Below are 23,618 nucleotides of genomic sequence, written 5' to 3' on the forward strand. Positions count from 1 at the left end.
CAAAATTGAGGTGGTGGACTTTGGGAGCAACTGTAGACTTGGGGTTTGCTTTCTGCATCTAATTTATTCCTGGCCTTATGTTTATCTTAGCTTAGTATTTAAAGTTTATTATCATTGGTAGATTTCTTTATTGATTTGGTTGCTCTCTTCCTCCTTTTATATATATATAATATATATATATATTATATATATATATATCCTTTTCCTCTTTTTGTGAATGTGTCTGTGTATGCTTCTTTGTGTGATTTTTGTCTGTATAGCTTTGCTTTTACCATTTGTCCTAGGGTTCTGTCAGTCCAGTTTTTCAGGTTTTGTTTTTGTGGTATAGTTTTTAGTGCTTGTTATCATTGGTGGATTTGTTTTTTGGTTTTGTTGTTCTCTTCTTTCTTTCTTTCTTCTCTTTCCCTTTTTTATTACTTTTTATTTTTTTAATAATTATTTTTATTTTTTATTTTAATAACTTTATTTTATTTTTTAATTTTTCTTTCTTTCTTTCTTTCTTTTTTTCTCCCTTTTCTTCTGGGCCATGTGGCTGACAGGGTCTTGGTGCTCCGACCAGTGTCAGGCCTGCGCCTCTGAGGTGGGAAAGCCAAGTTCAGGACATTGGTCGATGAGAGACCTCCTGGCTCCATGTAATATGAAACAGAGAAAGCTCTCCCAGAGACCTCCATCTCAATGCTACAACCCAGCTCCACTCAACGACCAGCAAGCTACAGTGCTGGACACCCTAGGCCAAACAACAAGCAAGACAGGAACACAACCCCACCCATTAGCAGAGAGGCTGCCTAAAATCATAATAAGGTCACAGACACCCCAAAACACACCACCAGATGTGGACCTGCCCACCAGAAAGACAAGATCCAGCCTCATCCACCAAAACACAAGCACTAGTTCCCTCTACCAGGAAGCCTACACAACCCACTGAATCAACCTTAGCCACTGGGGGCAGACACCAAAAACAATGGGAACTATGAACCTGCAGCCTGTGAAAAGGAGACCCCAAACACAGTAAGTTAAACAAAATGAGACGACAGAGAAACACACAGCAGATGAAGGAGCAAGAAAAAATCCCACCAGACCAAACAAATGAAGAGGAAATAGGCAGTCTACCTGAAAAAGAATTCAGAGTAATGATAGTAGAGATGATCCAAAATCTTGGAACTAGAATGGAGAAAATACAAGAAACGTTTAACATGGACCTAGAAGAACTAAAGAGCAAACAAACAATGATGAACAACACAATAAAGGAAATTAAAAATTCTCTAGAAGGAATCAATAGCAGAATAACTGAGGCAGAAGAATGGATAAGTGACCTGGAAAATAAAAAAGTGGAAATAACTACTGCAGAGCAGAATAAAGAAAAAAGAATGAAAAGAATTGAGGACAGTCTTAGAGATGTCTGGGACAAAATTAAGCACACCAACATTCGAATTATAGGGGTCCCAGAAGAAGAAGAGAAAAAGAAAAGGACTGAGAAAATGTTTGAAGAGATTATAGTTGAAAACTTCCCTAATAAGGGAAAAGAATAGTCAGTCAAGTCCAGGAAGTGTAGAGAGTCCCATACAGAATAAATCCAAGGAGAAACATGCCAAGACACATAATAATCAAACTATCAAAAATTAAATACAAAGAAAAAATATTAAAAGCAGCAAGGTAAAGCAACAAATAACATACAAGGCAATCCTCATAAGGTTAAGAGCTCATCTTTCAAGCAGCAACTCTGCAAGCCAGAAGGGAGTGGCACGACATATTTAAAGTGATGAAAAGGAGAAACCTATAACCAAGATTACTCTACCCAGCAAGGATCTCATTCAGATTCGATGGAGAATTTAAAACCTTTACAGACAAGCAAAAGCTAAGAGAATTCAGCACCACCAAACCAGCTCTTTAAAAAATGCTAAATGAACTTCTTTAGGCAGGAAACACAAGAGAAGGAAAAGACCTACAAAAACAAACCCCAAACAATTAAAAAAATGGTAATAGGAACATACATATTGATAATTACCTTAAATGTAAATGGATTAAATGCTCCAACCAACAGACACAGGCTCGCTGAATGGATACAAAAACAAGACCCATATATATGTTGTCTACAAGAGACCCATGTCAGACCTAGGGACACATACAGACTGAAAGTGGGGGCATGGAAAAAGATATCCCATGCAAATGGAAATCAAAAGAAAGCTGGAGTAGCAATTCTTGTATCAGACAAAATAGACTTTAAAATAAAGACTATTACAATAGACAAAGAAGGACACTACATAATGATCAAGGGATCAATCCAAGAAGAAGATATAACAATTGTAAATATTTATGCACTCAAATAGGAGCACCTCAATACATAAGGCAAATGCTAACAGCCGTATAAGGGGAAATTGACAGTGACACAATCAAAGTAGGGGACTTTTAACACCCTACTTTCACCAATGGACAGATCATCCAAAATGAAAATAAATAAGGAAACACAAGCTTTAAATGATACATTAAACAAGATGGACTTAATTGATATTTATAGGACATTCCATCCAAAAACAAGAGAACACACTTTCTTCTCAAGTGCTCATGGAACATTCCCCAGGATAGATAATACCTTGGTCACTAATGAAGCCTTGGTAAATTTAAGAAAATTGAAATCATATCAAGTATCTTTTCTGACCACAAAGCTATGAGACTAGATATCAATTACAGGAAAAAATCTGTAAAAAATATAAACACATGGAGGCTAAACAATACACTGCTTAATAACCAAGAGATCACTGAAGAAATCAAAGAGGAAATCAAAAAATACCTAGAAACAAATGACAATAAAACATGATGACTCAAAACCTATGGGATGCAGCAAAAGAAGTTCTAAGAGGAAGTTTATAGAAATACAATCCCACCTCAAGAAACAAGAAACATCTCAAATAAACAACATAACCTTACACCTAAAGCAATTAGAGAAAGAAGAACCAAAAAACCCCAAAGTTAGCAGAAGGAAAGAAAACATAAAAAACAGATCATAAGTAAATGAAAAAGAAATGAAGGAAATGATCACAAAGATCAAGAAAACCAAAAGCTGGCTCTTTGAGAAGATAAACAAAATTGATAAACCATTAGCCAGACTCACCAAGAAAAAAAGAGAGAAGACTCAAATCAATAGAATTAGAAAAGAAAAAGGAGAAGTAAAGATTGACACTGCAAAAATACAAAGGATCATGAGAGATTACTACAAACAACTATATGCCAATAAAATGGACAACCTGGAAGAAATGGACAAATTCTTAGAAAAGCACAACCTTCCGAGACTGGACCAGGAAGAAATAGAGAATATAAACAGACCAATCACAAGCACTGAAATTGAGACTGTGATTAAAAATCTTCCAGCAAACAAAAGTCCAGGATCAGATGGCTTCACAGGCGAATTCTATCAAACATTTAGAGAAGAGCTAACACTTATCATTCTCAAACCTTTCCAAAATATAGCAGAAGAAGGAACACTCCCAAACTCATTCTACGAGGCCACCATCACCCTGATACCAAAACCAGACAAAGATGTCACAAAGAAAGAAAACTACAGGCCAATATCACTGATGAACATAGATGCAAAATCCTCAACAAAATACTAGCAAACAGAATCCAACAGCACATTAAAAGGATCATACACCTTTTGATCAACTGGGGTTTATCCCGGGAATGAAAGGATTCTTCAGTATATGCAAATCAATCAGTGTGATACACCATATTAACAAATTGAAGGAGAAAAACCATATGATCATCTCAATAGATGCAGAAAAAGCTTTCGACAAAATTCAACACCCATTTATGAAAAAAACCCTCCAGAAGGTAGGCATAGAGGGAACCTACCTCAACGTAATAAAGGCCATATATGGCAAAACCATACTCAACATCGTTCTCAATGGTCAAAAACTGAAACCATTTCCGCTGAGATCAGGAACAAGACAAGGTTGTCCACTCTCACCATTATTATTCAACATAGTTTTGGAAGTTTTAGCCACAGCAACCAGAGAAGAAAAAGAAATGAAAGGAATCCAAATCGGAAAAGAAGTAAAGCTGTCACTGTTTGCAGATGACATGATACAATACATAGAGAATCCTAAAGACGCTACCAAAAAACTACCAGAGCTAATCAACGAATTTGGTAAAGTAGCAGGATACAAAATTAATGCACAGAAATCTCTTGCATTCCTATACATTAATGATGAAAAATCTGAAAGAGAAGTTAAAGAAACACTCCCATTTACCATTGCAACAAAAAGAATAAAATACTTAGGAATAAACCTACCTAAGGACACAAAAGACCTGTATGCAGAAAACTATTAGACACTGATGAAAGAAATTAGAGATGATACAAACAGATGGAGAGATATACCATGTTCTTGGATTGGGAGAATCAACATTGTGAAAATGACTGTCCTACCCAAAGCAATCTACAGATTCAATGCAATCCCTATCAAACTACCAATGGCAGTTTTCACAGAACTAGAACAAAACATTCCACAGTTTGTATGGAAACACAAAAGACTCTGAATAGCCAAAGCAATCTTGAGGAAGAAAAACGGAGCTGGAAGAATCAGGCTCCCTGACTTCAGACTATACTACAAAGCTACAGTAATCAAGACAGTATGGTACTGGCACAAAAACAGAAATATAGATCAATGGAACAGGATAGAAAGCCCAGAGATAAGCCCATGTACATATGATCACCTTATTTTTGATAAAGGAGACAATAATATACAATGGAGAAAAGACAGTCTCTTCAGTAAGTGGTGCTGGGAAAACTGGACAGCTACATGTAAAAGAATGAAATTAGAACACCCCCTAACACCATACACAAAAATAAATTCAAGATGGATTAAAGACCTAAATGTAAGGCCAGACATTATAAAACTCTTAGAGGAAAACATAGGCAGAACACTCTATGACATAAATCACAGCAAGATCCTTTTTGACCCACCTCCTAGAGAAATGGAAATAAAAACAAAAATAAACAAATGGGACCTAATGAAACTTAAAAACTTTTGCACAGCAAAGGAAACCATAAACAAGACGAAAAGACAACCCTTAGAATGGGAGAAAATATTTGTAAATGAAGCAACTGACAAAGGATTAACCTCCAAAATTTACAAGCAGCTCATGCAACTCAATATCACAAAACAAACAACCCAATCCCAAAATGAGCAGAAGACCTAAACAGACATTTCTCCAAAGACGATATGCAGATTGCCAGCAAACACATGAAGGAATGCTCAACATCACTGCTCATTAGATAAATGCAAATCAAAACTACAATGAGGTATCGCCTAACACCAGTCAGAATGGTCATCATCAAAAAATCTGCAAACAATAAATGCTGGAGAGGGTGTGGAGAAAGGGAACCCTCTTGCACTGTTGGTGGAAATGTAAATTGATACAGCCACTATGGAGAACAGTATGGAGGTTCCTTAAAAAACTAAAAATAGAACTACCATACGACCCAGTAATCCCACTACTGGGCATATACCCTGAGAAAACCATAATTCAAAGAGTCATGTACCACAATGTTCATTGCAGCTCTATTTACAATAGCCAAGACATGGAAGCAACCTAAGTGTCCATCAACAGACGAATGGATAAAGAAGATGTGGCACATGTATACAATGGAATATTACTCAGCCATGAAAAGAAACGAAATTGAGTTTTCTGTAGTGAGGTGGATGGACCTAGATTCTGTCATACAGAGTGAAGTAAGTCAGAAAGAGAAAAACAAACACTGTATGCTATCACATATATATGGAATCTTAAAAAAAAATGGTTCTGAAGAACCTAGGGGCAGGACAGGAATAAATATGCAGACGTAGAGAATGGACTTGAGGACACGGGGAGGGGGAAGGGTAAGCTGGGACGAAGTGAGAGACTAGCACTGACTTATATATACTACCAAGTATAAAATAGATAGCTAGTGGGAAGCAGCCACATAGCACAGGGAGATCAGCTCAGTGCTTTGTGACCACCTAGAGGAGTGGGATAAGGAGTGTGGGAGGGAGCACAAGAGGGAGGAGATATGGGGATATATCTGACTGTGTCAACACTCAGGGGCTTTTTGCCATCTTAACTTTCATTGTGTCAGCCTATACAATGGAGGCCTTTACTTTCTTAGACTATTTTTGGAAGTAAACTTTCTGGATCCTGTTTATGTGGCATCCTTTGCACTCTTTGGGGAGATGCCTCTTACGTCTTATTGGTTTGAGTCACTATTATCTCATTAATGGACAGATAATGGATCCTTTAAATTGGAGAAACTTCTAAATTGGTACATTTTTAGAGAGCTCAGTATAAACAGCTGTTTTATGTGTACCTACCAAGAAATTATGTGTGTATATATATATATATATATATATATATATATATATATGATGGTGAACCTAAGAACTCCTTTAGTTTAAAACAAGCAAACTATAATTAAAAGGCTGAAAGAAATACCTGAACAACAATTACTTTGGTCAACAATTAGGCCAATTATTCAAGTTAAAAGATTGACAAAAGGGTCTGAGTTCCTTGGCTCAACCCCTCACTAGGGACCCCAGAGCCTTTTATACAATATAGATTAAATGGTTGGGTGATAAAAAGTAAGGAAAGCTTCTAGGACTCCTTATAAGACCAAGACTTGTTGATTGGGTCTTAATGGAAACTAGTTAAAGGTATAAAAGTTGATGGAATTGAGATGAAAGTTTATAAAAATTGGTATATTTAAATGGGCTTTATATAAGAAGGTTACATCTCTTTTGCTTAGTTATATTGTGGGATAGACGTGTTTTACTGGGGAATGCTTCACCTGCTTGGTGTTATAAGACAGGTCATATGAATCTGCCCCTCAGGAAATACTAACTAAACATGCTAAAGGAAGCCAGTAGGGTTACCTGAACCTGTACAATATAGAGTAAAACTGAGAGCTAATATTCAGAGGCTAATACAAATATTAATAGAGATTTTGCTCTGGGTCTAACCAGTGCGCTCAGAAAGAGGGCCTGTGGTGAATGCCTCATACAAGGCTTTGAAGGCATGATAAATTAAACCCTAAAGTTCTAGAACATGGAACTCTTCATTTTCAGTTTAGTTGGAAATATTCTCACCAATATAAAAAACAAATTAAAGAAAGTATAGTTGGGCAAATCAATCTTTTAATGTCATTTAGGCAGCAGACCAGTTCTTCGGGGAATTAAAGGCAACTGTCTTTGTCTTGCAAATCTCAACAAATCAGAAATGTAAATACAGCCCGTTGTAACTGAGTCAGAGCCTAATTAGCTTAATCAGGTAAAACCTGAAACCTAGAGGGAAAAAAATAGGGAGGGGGAGAGCTTTTTAAAACTCAACCCCCTGAAAAGGCTCCCTCACCCACACTCTAATTCATAGTCTCCTTAAGGGTTTATCAAGGACAAATACAAATCTTAAAAGTCTTTTCCACAAATAGCAAAGCCTTAGTCATCTGAGAAAGACAATTTTAACTTACTCCAACTGTTTTTTATAAACTAGTAAGTTTATACTGTAATAACTGATTCATAACAAAGTTTTTAAAGTGAAGCTATGAAATCTCTAGTTTTGTCTGTTTGTATGTCTGTGTATACATTATACATATGAGATGTCTCTACCTCCAGAAAATATTATCAGAATTAAATTTATAGAAGAGCTCTATTTAATTGACTTAAAAGTAAACACTTACAAATGAAATATTTCTAAATATGAAAGAAACCGGCCAGAATGAATTTCAGGTTCACATGATCTAGGAAATAGTCAACATTAAATTAATATCTGGTATTAAAACTAGCTTAAGCTTGTTGGTTTGATCAATGCAGGTATGTCTTACTTTTATTGTCCCTAAGTTTACTAAAAGTCAATAAGGACATGTTATTTCTGTTACAGAGTTTGTCAATAAGAAAAAAAATTTACTTGGTATGGTAATATTTTCCATAAGGTATAAAATAAAGGTAAATGAGATAAGAGTTTTTAGGTGAACTCTCTAGGAATAATTATGTCTTGGGTACCTATCTAAAATAGTTTCTCCAGATTTTGGGTAACTTGAGTTTTGCTAAGTTAAGTTAAATGATGGGAATTCATTGACTATCCAGGTCATTTCAAATAAAAGAAAATACTAGAACATTAATTGCTAAACAGGTCTAAATTTCCCTAGTTTTGTCTCCTTACAAGAGGGAAACTAAAGATGTTTGGGATTATTAGACACATGTCTTGTACCACATTAAGGAAAGAAATTATGCTATGAGAAGTTTTATGTTTCTAGAGGTTATGGGATAGTCAAATCAGGAAATGCTGATATGACAAACAATTCACAATTACTTGCTACTTGTCAGTTTTCGCTAGAGATTAAGGTTTTTAAGGGTTAAAATTGTAATATGTAATTAAAGCTACTAAAGATAATAAGGTAAACATTTCAGTATGCAGGAAAAGTAGAATGTGTGTTTTCAGCAAAGGAAGGTATGAAGAATGGACATACATTTTATTAAGGGGAAGGAATAATTTTGTCTTAGAGCTGATTGTTTCTGGATGGAAAAATAAGGACCAAACTAATATGAATACAGAAATTCATGGAAGGTTTGTAAAAAGGGAGCCCTTTAAAGGAGTTTTGTACCTGGTCAGGCTGGGATTAGATTTAATTAGGTAAGTGGATTTTGTTATTAAAAGTAGGCTGGTGCAAGACTGGATTTGGTTCCTCTCTCTCTTAAGAGGATAAAGTTTTCTTGGAATACTGCTTTTGGTAACAGATTGTGTGAGTTTCTTTGCCTTTAAGTAATCTGTATTTGTTTTTTGAACTGTTTTGTCACTTTGGTTAAGTGAATAATTATTGTTTCACAGTGACCTGTGAGTCTATTTGACCAAGTTTTTTGAACTTTTTTGATAGATTGACAAATTTCCCAAATATCAAATTCTAACTAAAGTTCTTTTGACCTCCAGCTAACTCTGGGATTCTTCAAAGGAACCCTGAGACATCTCAGAGAGGAATATTAAACTAATTAGGCTTATTTGGTATGTTATATTCCTTGAGGAGCATTGTCAAGTGATTGAAGATAAACCTTCTTAGGTTATGTTGTATCAGTAAATGTCATTAACATAGATATTCCAAAATTTATACAGAATTCCTAAAAATCTGATATGTCCTAGTATAATGTCATAATTCTAGTTATCATCTTAAAATGTTGTATGTCACAGAAATATGCAAGTTTCTTGTCAATTGTATTTTAATCAGATCTTTAACTATACCATTTTAAGTCTTTCATTTTTTATAGACAATCACTGTTTTACTCTGGTGCTTTTACAAAATGAATATCTTTAAGAAAATTCATAAAAAGGGTTTTTTTTTAAAAAACATCTTTATTGAAGTATAATTGCTTTACAATGGTGTGTTAGTTTCTGCTTTATAACAAAGTGAATCAGTTATACATATACATATGTTCCCATATCTCTTCCCTCTTAAAAGGGTTTTTTTGACAAATATAAGTTTCTGATAACTTTTAGATCACATCACTGAACTGGGTAAGAAATTACAAAACTCTAATGGAAAACCTGACAACTTCATCCAGATAAACGGGAATTAATTACATGGGACTGAATGAACTGATAAATATGATTTATAATTGTTTGACTTTTTTTCTGAAATATGCTGGCTTTTAAACTTTGTTTTCTAAAAAACCTTTCCTCTAACACTAACTATGACCTACAAGTTGATAAAGTATACCTTTGTAAACAAAGATGAAACATTTATCTTTTTCTCTCTACCTGATCCTTCCAGAATTTGGCTTCTCCAGCTGGCTCCCCGTGCTCCCCTGTGGATTTGATGGTTTATTGCAACCAGATTACAACTAGTTATACTAATCATTGTTTTAATTTGTTCTTTGTTTTCAAATTGTTTATGCTTTGTGTCTCTCTCTGCTGTACTATGACCTTATTAATGTTACTAGCTATATTACTTATCCTGTCTATTTTATAAGATTGTCTCTTGTATTACCCAATGGGGCCAGGTCTCCAACAAAATTAATGATGGCTAAAAGTCTTGAGGCAGTTGATCATATATACAACTCTACATAGAATAATTTTAATAGTGCAACTCTAGATATGGGAAGAAGCAACAAGGGAAAACATTTCCTAGACCATAATAGAATAGTAAGACAGGACCTGATCCAAAAATTAGCACTTTGAGTGGCCTATTAACAGAATTTTCACCTGATCTAGGAATGAAACTTCCTAGCACAGTGAGACAAAATTGATCATAAAATACTTCCCAAACATTGGTCAAATTTATGACCAAGAGGAGGAAATGTGGACTAAGAATGTCACCTGCCATATCAGTAAACAAAAGATGTTGTGGTCATCAAGCCATCAGCCACCATAATGGCCCCTCATGGTGCACCCTGAGGAGATTCAGGATTTAGAAAAGCAGGATACTGACCCTAGATAGTTAAGGTGCATATCAAAGGAATGATTTCATTGAACCCAGACTCTTGCATCTTCCCATACATAGAAAAGTGCTAAATTCATTAATTTGAGATATCTGATTTTCTTTAATTAACAGTAATCTTTTGATATTCCAATTACCTGTTTTTTTTTTGTTTGTTTTCTTTTGCAAAAACTCCTATATAACCTGGCTTCTCCCTTCCCTCTTCAGAACAGTCCCTGAGAGCTAGCTGAGGGGTTGTTTCCTGGGCTTAAATCCTCAGTGTCTGCCAAATAAAACATAATTCTCAGTTTTTAGGTTGTGCATTTTTTTCAGTTGACACATACCATAAAATTTACCTGTTTTAAATACACACTTCAGTGGTTTACAGTATATTTACAGAGTTGTGCAACCATCACCCTGTTGGGGCCCTGGGTCAGCTGCCCCAAAACGTGTCTCAATGGTACATGGATTATTTTAAATAAAGTACTTAAGAAATGGCCAATGCAGGAGGGACACTCTGACCCTTCTTTCTGTCTCCCTGAAAGCAGGAAATATATCTCTCATGTGAAAAGTGCCCTCCTGTTACTGAACCAGGTCTGTTTGCCTGACGCACAACAAACCAAACACTGAGACACCGAGGTTGCAGCTGAGAAAGGGTTTATTCTCCAGGCAGCCAAGGGAGGAGATGGGAGAACAAGTCTCAGGTCTGCCTCCCTGAGGGCAAGTGCATTGGGATAGTTATAGGATGAGCATGGGGAAAGGTGACTGGAGATAGGGAAAAAGGTGAGGTAACCAGTGTTCTGTGCCGGTGTATCTGGGTTACATGCTTCTGCACATTCAAAAATGGAGGCCCTTAGCATGATCTGAGGGTGGAGTTTTTTGGCCCTCTGACTTCAAAAGGCCATTGTTCAGACACCTGTGCAGGCCCAGTTTTTGGGTCGGTGGTCCCAACCAGCCTTACCTGGCTTGCACTGGACAAGAGCTGAATCCAAGTTCCTGTAAAACAACTGGGCTAGGTGAAGCTGGGAAGGTATCCAATTAAAGAGAAGAAAAAAAGGAAAAAAGAAAAAAATAACTACAGCGAGCTTAATCACTAAGGCAGTTTACAAGTAGGGGGGTTTTAACAACCGGTTCCCCTCTCTGTTGCTCTGAAAGACAAGCTAAAGAATTCCCGTTAGTCATCAGCTTCTGTTCACTCTATGGGGCATGGTTTCACTCCTTACATCTGGAGGTAGAAGGACACATTTATCACCAGAGGTAGGGAATGCAGGTGGAGAGGCCTGTATAAACAAACCTTATTACTTCTTTAATTTACTACCCTAAGCCCAAACTATGTTTAGATTCTTCACTGGATGGATACCCAAAACCGAAGTTTCATTGTCCTGTCAATTCCTCACAAATGTATTGTTTCTTTGTCTAAAAAGTATAAAGGCTGCCTGCTTTGGCCACTTCTCAGGTTCCTTTTCTATGAGACCTCCATGCACGGGATTAAAATTTGTTTCTTTTTCTCCTGTTAGTCCGTCTTGTATAAATTTTATTATTAGTCCAGCCACAAGAACTCAGAGGGGTAGAAGGGGGAAATTTCCCCTCCCTAACAACTTTGATCCATTTAAAAATATTTTCATCATCTCAAAAGGCACGCTGTACACTTTAGCTATCATTCTTCTATTTCCCCGTCTGTCCCAGCCCCATACAATGTTTAATCTACTCTCTGCATATATATATATTTGCCTATTCTGGACATATTTAAATAGAATCATACAAAAATGTGGCTTTTGTGATTGGTTTCTTTCACTTAGCATGTTTTCAAGATTCATTTATGTTGTAGTGTGTATCAGTACTTCATTCCTTTTCATTGCTGAATAATATTTCATTGTATGGATATACCACATTTTATTTATTCATTAACCAGTTCATCGATATTTGACTGTTATGGCTAATGCTGTTATGGACTTTGTGCATAGGTTTATGTGTGCACACACATTTTCAATTGTCTAGGGTATATAACCAGGAAAGGAATTGTTGGGTCATATGATAGTTCTATATTTAACCTTTTGACGAACTGCCCAGTTATTACCCAGAATGGATGCACCATTTTACATTCCCAGCAGCAAAGTATGAGGGTTCCAATTTCTCTACATTGTTTCTCACACTTATTACTGTCTGACTTTTTGATTCTAGTCATACTAGTGGGTGTGTAGTATCTCATTGTGGTTTTGAATTGCATTTCCCTAATAACCCATGATGTTAGGCATCTCTTCCTGTGCTTGTTAGTCATTTGTGTTCCTTCTTGGGAGGAATGTCTATTCAAATGGTTCGCCCATTTTTAATTTTGTGATTTATCTTCTTGTTATTGAATTGTAAGAGTTCTTTACATATCCTGGATACAAGTCTCTTATCAGATACATATGATTTGCAAATATTTTCTTCTAATCCATGCATTATATTTATTGTTTACTGTGTCCCTTTGCTAAAACATAAGCTCTACAAGACCAGACATCTTTTTCTGTCTTGTCCAATGATGTATCCCAAGTGCCTAGATACACATAGCCATTGTTTAATAAATATTTGTTGATGAATATATTAATCTATTCTTCAAATAGTAACTGCTATATAAGTTGTTGTTGTTGTTTTTCCTGCGTGGAGAATGCAATTCAAAACATGGTGCTAAAATCATCCTATGAGTCAGATCCATAGACCTTTGCTAAACAGGTTCCTAAGCTCCTTAATTGTTTTTTCCTTCACCTTTAGAAGCTTTCGTTTCATCATTTATAAAGTAAAGAAAATAATATCTCAGTATTTATTCCACAGGTGATATGAATGTGCAATGAAATAATGTATGTAATGTGTGATGCAAACTAGATAGAAGTTTATTTCTTACATAATAGTCTGAACAATCAGATCTTTCTGCTCCATGAGGAGACCCAGGCATCACATTCCTTCCATCATGTTCTTCTTCCACCTCTTAGAGTATTGTTCCTTATATCAGTTCGCTATTGGTGTATAAAAAGCTACCCCAAACTTTATGGTTTAAAACCATCATTTTTTTTTGCTCATGGTTCTTAGGATTGGGAATTTGGTTTGTGCTCAGGTGGGTGGTTCTTCTACTGGCCTCACCTGGGATCACTCATGCAGATATAGTCGTCTGGTGGCCTGATTGTGGCTGGATACTCTAAAATTGCCTACTCACTTGTCAACTGGGCATCTCTCTCCACGTGGTCTCTCATTGCCAAGGAGGTTAACCCAGGCATCTTTACATGGTATTCACAGGGTTCCAAGAAAAAAAAAAACTAGAAGTTGAATAGCATCTTAAGACCTAGGCTCAGAACGCTGTTATTGTCACTTGCAGCCCACTGTACTTGCCAAAGAAGATTAAAGGGGTGGAGAAAGAGACTTCTCTTTTGACAGGAGCAGCAGCAAAGTCACATTGCAAAGGGGCATCCATATACAGATGGGATAAATTTGTGGCTACTACAATCTATCACACTCCCTCCTCTGTATAGTTGGAGTTATCTCTTGAGTGTCACATTTGCATTTCAATTCACCCTAGATCTAATGAATCAGGAGCCCTGGAGTGGGGCCCTGCAATATGCATTTTAACAGGCTGCACAGGTGATTCTGATGCACCCCAAAGTTTGAGAAGCATGCTCTGTTAAATATGGCAGTGCTGGGCCCAAATAACTTCTTGAGGGCCAAGGCACCCATCCTCAACCTGCAGGGAATCTTGGCTGCTGACATAGTCGTGTTCCTCACTGGGAACTGCCCTCAATTTCAGGGACATGTCTTGCTCAAAGTTACAGACCCTACCAGCACGTGGTCCATGGCCAATAACTGGCTGATGCAGGGATGCAAAGGTCCAACCTCTCATCTCAAATTGGAACAACTCTAAAGAGCTTTCTCAACTCTAGAGCTCTCCATGGATCAGCTAAAACCTCAGTGGTGACCACATTGCAAGTCAGCTTCTTTGCCCAATTTTACAGGCATGCCTCGGAGATACTGTGGGTTTGGTTCCAAACCACTGCAATAAAGCATATATTGCAGTAAAGCAGTCACATGAATTTTTTGGTTTCCCAGTGCATATAAAAGTTATGCTTGGGGTGGGATAGGGAGGGTGAGAGGGAGATGCAAGAGGGAGGAGATATGGGGATATATGTATATGTATAGCTGATTCACTTTGTTATAAAGCAGAAACTAACACACCGTTGTAAAGCAATTATACTCCAATAAAGATGTTACTGTAGTCTATTAAGTGTGAAATAGCGTTATGTCTTAAAAAATGTACATACCTTAATTAAAAATACTTTATTGCTAAAAGGTGCCAACCATTTTCCGAGCCTTCAGCTAGTCATAGTAGTAACATCAAAGATCACAGATCACCATAACAAATATAATAATAATGAAAAAGTTTGAAATATTGTGAGAATTACCAAAATGTAAAACGGAGACTTGAAGTGAGTAAATGCTGTTGGAAAATGGCACCGACAGACTTGCTCGATGCAAGGTTGCCATAGACCTCCAATTTGTGAAAAGCATAATATCTGCAAAATGCAATAAAATGAGGTCTGCCTGTACTTTCCTTACTCCCTTACAGGTGTAGCTCTTGAGAACACCTCTAATATGTCTTTTACACACAACTCTCCATCTCACAACCTATTTCCTGGGAATGAATCCAAGACATGTTTGAAATAACATATGCACAAAGATTTATAACAGCAGAAGATCAGAAACAACTCAAATGCCCACAGTAGAGGACTGGTGAAATAAACCATGCAGCCTCTGAAGAGAATTACTGCTGACATGGAAAGAGCGCTGGAACTAATAATAATAGTGATAAAAGGTAACAAGTATACAGCACTTACTATGTACCAGGCACTGTTCTAAGGTCTTTATGTGTAGGTGCTCTTCCTGTACCCAGGTGAAGAGTAGAGAACAGATCAAGGAAGAATCTTCCAGGTAAAGGAAATTGCGTATTTGAAGGTCCAGGGGCAAGACAGGACTTGGAATATTTTTAAAATTCATAGTATACACACACACACACATACACAATATACAGTACAATGGAAGTATATAGCGTGACTGGAAGAAAGACCAGAGACGAGGCTACAGACTTAAGATGGAACCGGTAGGAGGATGTAGCATGATTGGGACCCTGGGACCAGTTAGGAGGTTGTTATTTTGGTCCCAGCAAGAGTACCTTGGGTAGGATAGTGTTAATAGACTTAGGGAACAGATTCTTGAGATCAAGTTAACCCAATCTGGTAACTTGAACCGGATGTGGGAGGAGAGGCAGATTCGGGTTTGTTTTTATGTAAGTAGTGAGCGTGCTTTCAGGAATTGGGTTTGAATATATTAAGTTAGGGAAATCCCTAGTAGACATCCAAGTGAAGCTGTCAAGTAAGCAGTTGGATATGTAAATTTTGGATTCAGTCTGAACTAGGGATTGAGTTGGCATTGTGTCCGTGTTATTTACAGGCAGAGATTAGATGAGCTTAGGAAATTAGTGTTGATGGAGAAGGCTTCCCTTCTGATTACCCTGAGGACTGACAGAACAGTCATTTTATATATATGTATATGTGTGTATATATATATATATATATAAATCTATACCTATATATATATAAATCAATATCTATGAATAAGTGAAACTCTGTGAAACACTTACCTTTAAGGGGGAGATGGAAGAGAAGGAGCACAACAAAGGTGATTGTATAGCAGTGTGGAGATAATGAGGAGAAAAGAGTGCTCCAGAAATTCAGACCAATTCAGAGAATTGGAAGCTGGGCTCTGGGGCTTGGCACTTGAGGTTATTAATGATCTCAACAAGAGCAGTGCAAGGTAGTAGAGACCAGACTGTGATGGCTGAAAAATGAAGGTGGAGAGCAAAGGCAACAAGGGAGGAAGGGAAGGAGAGAGGAAAGGAGAGAGGAAGGAAGAAGGAAGAAGGAAGGGAAGGAGGAAGGGAGGAAGGGAGGGAGGGAGGGAGGATGGAAGGGAAGGAGGGAGGGAGGGATGATGGAAGGGAGGGAGGGAAAGAGGGAGGGATGATGGAAGGGAGGGAGGGAGGAAGGGAAGATAAGTATGGTGTGTTTGGAAAAGGTCATTTAGAAAGAAATATATAATATTCAATGACAAATTTCCCATCTAAAATGTCTATTAAGAACATAGCTGTATGACTTTAAACAAGACACTTAACCTCTACTTCATCTAGTAATTGAGTATTAAGTACTTTAATACACTATTAAATGCTTATAATAGTATCTAGTGCATACTAAGCACTTAAAAATGAAAATTCTTGAAATGAAATAGAAGCTATCATTATTATTCTTAGCATTATGTAACTAACACAAACACCACACTCTCATAAGACAGGAAGTGAGCCTATACTTGAAATAGATTTTTTAAAAATCTCATTGGTACCAAAAAAAAATAGACAAATAATGATTAGAGAAGAGCCACAGGGGTGAGAATTTATGTCTTTATTACTTGTTATTTGTCATCCTAATTACCATCAATATTGTCTAACAGGTAGCCTGATCTCTTAGGGAATCGGGGTGACTGAGTTTCTGACTGGTAGTGAAATAAATGTTCACTCCCGGGAGGTGTTATTTCTTTCCACTCCAAAGAACCAGCTGGTGCTATGAAAACAGTTAATTGGATTTAAGCTTCTAAAAGAGCTCATTTTCTTTTCATATGGGAACATTTTATTCACAAAAATCTTATTTTAGCTACTATTCATCTAGTCAATTCTTTAAGAAGAGTTTGGTACTCCACTTATTGAAGCCATTTTCTCCAGAATGAATGCAAATGATTGAATGATTTTCCTTGTTGGGAGAGAGGGGAAATGCTTTCAAGAAAGTCAATACAGATTTTTTTTTTCTGAGTAGAAATAAATGTTACTGGTTCTGTGTACTATAGACCTTACACAGAAAAACCATAGTTATAAGACCTCTATCTACATTTGCTGTCCAGTACAATAGTCACAGTGGAATGTGGCTAGTGCAACAAAGAAACTGAATTTTTAATTTTATTTAATATTTATTAATTTAAATTTAAAAACTAATACTCAATTATGTTATTGGAAAACTCTTAAGTAAGTTTTGAACAACTGGAGTATCTAAATTTAATTTTTTTAACTGTAAATTTTATGTAAAATAAATACAGATCAAGAATTTTTTTAAAATTAATTAATTTATTTATTTATTTATTGCTGTTTTGGGTCTTCGTCTCTGTGCGAGGGCTTTCTCCAGTTGCGGCAAGTGGGGGCCACTCTTCATCACGGTGCGCGGGCCTCTCACTATCGCGGCCTCTCTTGTTGCGCAGCACAGGCTCCAGACGCGCAGGCTCAGCAATTGCGGCTCACGGGCCCAGTCGCTCCGCGGCACGCGGGATCCTCCCAGACCAGGGCTCGAACCCGTGTCCCCTGCATTGGCAGGCAGACTCTCAACCACTGCGCCACCAGGGAAGCCCAAGAATTTTTTATGAAATTAGCATCTGAATTAAGATGCACTGTAAGTGTAAGATACACAGTGGAGTTTGAAGACTTGTTATGAAGAAAATAATGTATGATACCTCATTAATAATATTTCATATCCATTACATGTTGAAATGATAATCGTTTGAATATATGGGGTTAAATAAAATATATTATTAAAATTAATTTCACCTGTTTTTGGCTTTTTTAAGATGGCTATTGGGAATATTTTAATTATACTTGTGGCTTGCATTATGTTTTTATATATACATTCCAAGCTTCATTGAAATCTGTCAAAACTACTATATAAAAAGATTAAAAAACAGGATGGCTATCATTTTATTTCAAGATAGTGAACTTTAAATTTAAGCTATTGTGCTAATTTTGAAGACATTTTTGGTAGTGACTACCTGAATCAGGCACATTTAAAATAAATTATAGTGGAATATTTGGGAATTAGTCCTAAGAAAATATCAAAATACAGAGAAAGTTTTATGTTAGATGAAATTCATGGTCCAGAAAAATATGTTAGAGTGAGTGGAAACATTTAAAAATTTCTTTTAGTGAATGAAAATATTTCCAGTAAATCACAATATTTGAATTGAATTAACTGGGTATCTCCATGTAATACAGGGTAAAGCTTCTTTTTCTTCTAAAACTGTACCATGGCCAAATGTTTTTCTCAGGGTCACATATCCTACTGACTCTGTATTCTGTTGGTGGTTTTAGAAAAAAAGAGATCAGAAAGGCATTTGGAAATGTAATGAGTGCTTTGATTGTTAGAAGACCAGGTTAAGACTGTCAGAAACATTCGCAAATGTGTGAATGCATTCCACCCAAAGAGAGAAGAAAAAAAGTGTCACCAAGAGGATAATTTTGTGCTAATGTCGGGTGACAGCACCATGGAGTTTCCCTCTCTTTTCATGACCAGATTTTTCATTTTTCTTGTTCCAGTTCATTCTGACAATGATGTGCAGCCTAATTACTTTTTTGGGCATGGCTTTAATTGAGGTCCTTTGTCTCTTATACTCACCCTTACATAATTGTTTGCATTTTTTTTTCCTTTTAACCCCTTCCAATACTGCTTTATTTAGTGAATCTCTACTGACTTTGAAAGCAAAAGGTATTCATTTTCCTGTATTTTGAAATCTAAGTAACCTTGTCTAAAATCAGTTAATCAGCAAGACTTGAGGTGGGGTTATAAAACTTTTATTAGCATATGCAAATCATTAATCATTTCTATATTGTAATACATTTGACCCATATCACTTCATAAACTTGGCTATAGAGCAGAATTAAGTGATCTGGGGGACACAGTCTGAATACTGAAGAAGGATAGTTTGTCTTAATATGTTAACCTTGGAATAATTTTCAAGTGACAGGCTTACAAGTGCTGGTGCTGACATTTATACTTACTTTATATTTGAATAATGTACAGAATAACTTTTATTCACCAATTATACTCAGTATTGCTCAAGCTTAGACCATCAGCGTTTTAGAGGCTGTTTGGCTTAATGGAAAGAAAGTAGGCCTTGGAATCACAGAATACTGGGTTCTAATCCAGTCCCTGCTATGCCATGCTTTAGGGCAAGTCACTTAACCTTTTTGAACTTCAGTTTTCTAAACTTTAAAATATAAGTAATATCACATATCTCATTGCATTGTTGTGAGTATTAAATTAGCTAAAGAATGAAAAACACATATACCCTACTGGCACATAATAGGTTCTCAATTAATGGTAGCGATAGCAAGCATTGGGTTACACTAGCCCAATGAGCTTGTTCCTCTACTTTAACAAGACATTCTGGATTGGGATTGACATGTATACACTGATGTGTATAAAATTGATGACTAATAAGAACCTGCAGTATAAAAAAACAAACAAAACAACTAATACTGAACTTTCATTGGGTTATTTGTATGGAAATATGTTAATATAAATGTTTCAGACATTACATGAAATTTCTAAAAATCTCATATGTTCTGGTATAATGTTATAAGTCATAATCCTAGTTATTACTTTAAAATGTATATCTCAGAAATAACTAATTTTCTTGTCAACTGCATTATTATGAACTTTCATCAAATCTTTAACCGTGGTCATTTTTAAGACTTTTGTCATTTACAGACAGTTCTGGGTGTACTCTGATGCTTTTGCAAATATGTTCCTATAAAAGGGTTTCATCTTCAAGAAATTCATGGAAAAGACTCTGACAAGTACAGGTTTCTGGTACCTGACTGTACTGCTGAACTGAATGAATAAGCATTTTCAGAACTCTAATGAAAAACTGATGAACTTATAAAAGTGCTAACAAAAGATCAAGATGAAAAAAAAAATTAATTACATGGGACTGAGTGAACTGATGAGGATGAGTATAATTTTTGTGACTTTCTGTTTGAATTAAAAAAAAAATCCCACAAGGACTCAGAGGCAAAGAATATACAAATCAATTTTCACTGCAAAGTAAAGGAGCTGTTACAGTGGAGGATTACTGGACTGAATGTCAATATTATGACATAGTATGAGTGTGTTTCATGTTTGGTAACTGCAATCATTGTTGCTTTTGTTGTGGTCATCCATGTACAATGCTTGGTGTCAGTCTATTTATCTCTTGTAAAAATAAAATACAGTGTGTGTGTGTGAAAAAAAAAAAAAAAAAAGACATTCTGAAACACTTAACAACATCCAGAGAAGAGAAATAAAAGTCTTGAAGTAGATAAATAGGTAATTCTCAAGCAAGTTTAAGAAATGAGAGGAACTCAAATTATTTGAAATGAATGTGTGACAATTGCATGCGTTATCTCATAGCCCTCTTCAGATACATGAGGGGTGTTAGGAGGGGAAAAAAGGAGTTCACGTCTTTCCAGATACATTTTCCAGAACAATAAATTAGCTTAAATAACAACAAGTGATTTAGGGTCAACAAAATGACTACCATTTTAACTGTGAAATGTTAACTGTGAAATGTTTTTAACTGTGAAATGTTAGAACCAATTCTTTTTTTTTCTTTTTAATTGAAGCATAGTTGATTTACAACACTGTGTTAGTTTCAGGTGTACAGCAAAGTGATTCAGTTATATATATATATAATATATATGTTCTTTTTCAGATTCTTTTCCATTATAGTTTATCACAACATATTGAATATAGTTCCCTGTGCTATACAGTAGATCCTTGTTGTGTTAGAACCAATTCTAAGAGAGATTTCAGAATTTCCTGGGTGGATACGAGCAGTTACCTACACAATGTCCATTTCCCTTCCCCCCTTCTTAACAGTGCCCAGATTCTCTTTTGCTTATCTAACCTTCATTCATGCAGCCGGAAAATTCTGGGGAGGGAAGCTCCCTCTTTCCCTAGTTCTAGGAGTGGATTTGCAATTGCCTTATGATAATGGACATATCCATCACCCAAGCAGTCGTGGGAGTTAACATGTCTAATCAGAGTGAAATTTAGGACTCTTGCTTGAATTGCTGGGAAATAACCTCTTTCTTCAAGAATGGTCATTGTATACACTACAATATATAAAATATATATAATATATTTTAAATATATCTGTGTGTGTGTATATATATATATATATATAACTGAATCACTGTACTGTACATCTGAAACTAACATGACATTGTAAATCAACTACACTTCAATTAAAAAAAATTTTTTTTTAAAAGTTCTTTGTGACGTTCATATGGGAAGCCTGGAACTGTGGCAACCATCTCAGTATTATGAGAGAAGCCAGCCTAAGAGACGAAGAGTGGAGAGAGGCCAGAAGAAATTAGGACCCTGATGACATTGCAGCGCTGACCAGTCAAACCAACAGTAGCCCCCCTGACCTTTGGACTTTGCAGGTACACAAGCCCAAATACCCTCTATTGTTCAAGTGGTTTTCTCTTATTGCAACAAGAGGATGCCCTAAAAGTTACACAGTGGCCATCCATTCTGAAGGTTTATCTCGTTTTCAAGTGTTTTTCTTCACCTCCAAATGGGCTATAAGTATCCTCAGGAGTAGCAGTTATGAGTTATTTTGGATTTCCTATCACATCTAATATCCTGCCCTTTGTGCAGTAGATCCTCTGGAAATGTTTACTGAGGATCGTGGCTGACTGGCTTATCTTCAAATCATATTGTATCCTACAAATCTCAGCAGGAGCACAGATTGGTTTTTAGCTTATCTTCAAACCCTCTTCCCACGTTGGGCTCTCATGTCATTATCTTCAGCAAATGAGTTTGCTACCTCTCATTTAGCTCTCTGCCCTTCCAGTGTTAGCCAGAACCTGGACTGTCTGGAAAAAAAATAAAAGGTTTTAGGGGAATTCTACTGAGACCATCACCGCAGTCACAGCTCATTTTAAGAATGTGCTAAATATCTATAGAAATAAAACTTGCGACTCCCAGAACTCTTAGAAAATTAATATTTTAATTCAACTTTATGCATGGCTGGCTATTGCCATATTATGTCAGTAATAGAAAAACTGAACCATTAACTAATTCTCCTTCAAATAGCTTGTGATGTGAGCATTTGAAATATGTCTATGGTAGGCAAAATTATGTGTGGCGTATATGTGATTAGCATAGTTTATCACATGCCATGGGCTTCAAAAATCAGTGCTGGGTGAATGTAAGATCCTAATCCTGTGTGGTTCCTAATGTCCTGCTATTGCTGGATGTTTCAGTGTCCCTGTCACTACTGTGTCTTCTTACCAGTCTTCTCTTAAAGCTAAAGCATGGGAAGGCTTTCTTTTTCTCCTTCCATGAAAGCTCATGACCAAAAGCTTTTGTAATTAACTTATGCACATATGTAATGATAATTTAGCTAACTCTTTTCCTTTCTCTGAAGCTACTTTGGCATAACAAAAGCTGTCTCCATTGTTTCCCAGTGAAAACAACAAACACCACTGAAATCACATTTCCATCCTTTCCCAAATGGGAGGCTCCTCTAGTTCCAGGTGGGAGCTTGTAGGACTCAGGACAGGTTACAGAAAATGTCCTGGTTTTTGAGACTCATGGTATTAATAGAATTGAAGTTCTTTGTGTTTGCATAGAATAAATAAAGAGCCAGGGCTGACAAAGTGCAGACTCATGGCCACGTTTCTGACCTTTTTAAGACTTGCAAAGATGAGAATGTTTTCTCAAGTAGTGAGGATTCAAGGCCACAGAGAAAAATGGAACTATCAAATCTGACTGATTTTTTATCACAATGTCCACAGTCCTTTTCTGAAGACACCCAACAGCCTTTGGTAAGATACTATATTAGTTCTGCTCTTAAGCGTTTTTCCTAGCTCCCCATTTGAAATAACTTGCCTGATTTTCTGGTCATGTAGCCCCTCTCCCCATACTACTTGCAGCCTCCACCCTAAATAACACTTACGTAACCTTTACCATATATGAACCACTCCAGCCACTTCACAGGTATTAACTCAATCCTCCTAATAACCCTATGAAGTAGATACTATTATTAGCCCCAATTCACAGATGCGGAAACTGATGGGTTTGTCCAAGAGCATACAGCTAGCAAGTGGCAGAACCAGGATTTGAGCCTAGGAAGACTAGCTCTGGGAGTTTATACTTTAAACCACCGTTTAAAGTTCCATGGTCTCACAGCTGCCCTCAGCATTGAGAATCATACTGACCAGCAAATAGGAGCAATTCTAAAGCCAGATCAGCAACATGTCAAAGCTGCAGTTTTGCCTTGGACCTCAGTTTCCATGATCAGGTCAGTATCT

The sequence above is a fragment of the Eubalaena glacialis genome, chromosome 6 (assembly GCF_028564815.1).
Source record: "Eubalaena glacialis isolate mEubGla1 chromosome 6, mEubGla1.1.hap2.+ XY, whole genome shotgun sequence".
Lineage (NCBI taxonomy): Eukaryota > Metazoa > Chordata > Mammalia > Artiodactyla > Balaenidae > Eubalaena > Eubalaena glacialis.